The sequence below is a fragment of the Penaeus monodon genome, chromosome 15 (assembly GCF_015228065.2).
Source record: "Penaeus monodon isolate SGIC_2016 chromosome 15, NSTDA_Pmon_1, whole genome shotgun sequence".
NCBI lineage: Eukaryota > Metazoa > Arthropoda > Malacostraca > Decapoda > Penaeidae > Penaeus > Penaeus monodon.
The window spans coordinates 31,330,738-31,332,131 of record NC_051400.1 but is presented as its reverse complement, the minus strand read 5'-3'; the positions used below and the strand labels follow the sequence as shown (position 1 = coordinate 31,332,131).

The window sequence follows — 1,394 nt, the reverse complement described above, 5'->3', positions numbered from 1 at the left end:
GGGATTCGGCCACACAGAATTAACTAATTGGTAATTGGTGGTTAGAGGAAATAGCCTATTTACAAGGGATGCTAGGAACTAATAACAGTCACCCTTTTGTGCGAGAAAGTGCAGAATTCATAGGCCAAATATTTATGTAAATGCGTGGAAATTATATTGAGAGTAAACAGTATTGTTATTTTTCTGTGGGATCCTAAAATGATCGATTGTAAACTTCATATAACATGCAGTAGTCCTTCACATTAAAAATAGAAATATATATTTTTTATTCATATTAATATACAAAATGATTTCATTAAGGGGAGTGTCCGGTTTATATTCAACTTTATTAATTATGAGCAGATATTTTTTTATGGTATTAACCCCTTTGCAATGTGAATTCTCTCAAACTTTTAAGGGCTATACAAAAGATATTTTTTTTCTTATTTTTTCGATTGGAAAAAAATGTCCGACTTCATTCGCAACGAATTTTCAAAATGTTTATACAGTGACCTTCGCATTATATTTTCAACATTTGATTTTGTTTTATATAACTCAGTTTCCTTTATCATTACTCGCATTTCCATTTTCTTAAATAGACCTTTCGAGGATTCGGTAGTTTAACAGAGTAATTTATATTTATAGTGGTGAAAACGACTTTTTGGGTAATGAAATCTCAAAGATTTTTTCTTCCTTTACCTCAACATAAAAGTCACTGTACGTGTAAGTGTAAATTGTTATCATGTAAGCCAAATACGTAAGCACGTTTTCTATTACATTCTGAGATCTGATTAAGCACTTGTTCTCACATTATAGGGGGTAGGCTTACTTTTTCGCGAGGGTATCTGAGACTTTTCACGTCTTCCAAATAGGATCACGAGTAAACAACTCTTTTTGAAATTAGCCGTGTGTTCAAAGATGGTCTTTTGTGTATAGAAATAAAAGCGAAATTCCTCGTAAGATGTGGAGAGGAGTGGCGAGGCATAGCGCGGAGGTGCGGGCGATCGCTCTCTCCTGCCTCACTTCTCCGGGAAGTCCTGGTGGCGGTAGACCTTAAGTTCTTCAGTCTACCCATGCTGAACACGTGCGTAAAAATCCTTGTATGAATAATAATAAAAAGGCAAGATTTCTTTAATTCTGAGTCTGAGTCTGCTGCTCTGTTGTCAAAGATATTCGTCGCCCTCCTTTGCCTGACGTATGAGAATATAATATGAAATACTTATTTAGTTTATCTTTCTTGAAAAAAAACGCTGTTATTGATTATTGTGTGCGAATGCTAGGTGCGTGAAGATGAGAGGAGCGGGCATGGGGGTAAATAAGCCTGTTATATCTCCGTTATTATTCATGATTATGGAAAGATACTTCATACGATGAATCTTCAACTTCACACTATTTTTTCTAGATTTTTTTTCGTA

General features: G+C 34.9%; 1 protein-coding gene across 1 annotated transcript in view; it reads left to right on the top strand.

The window, feature by feature from the left end:
* The window catches only part of LOC119581937 (alpha-(1,6)-fucosyltransferase-like), a 17,115-nt gene that overhangs the window by 11,167 nt on the left and 4,554 nt on the right, over positions 1 to 1,394 (top strand). The window lies entirely within an intron of this gene.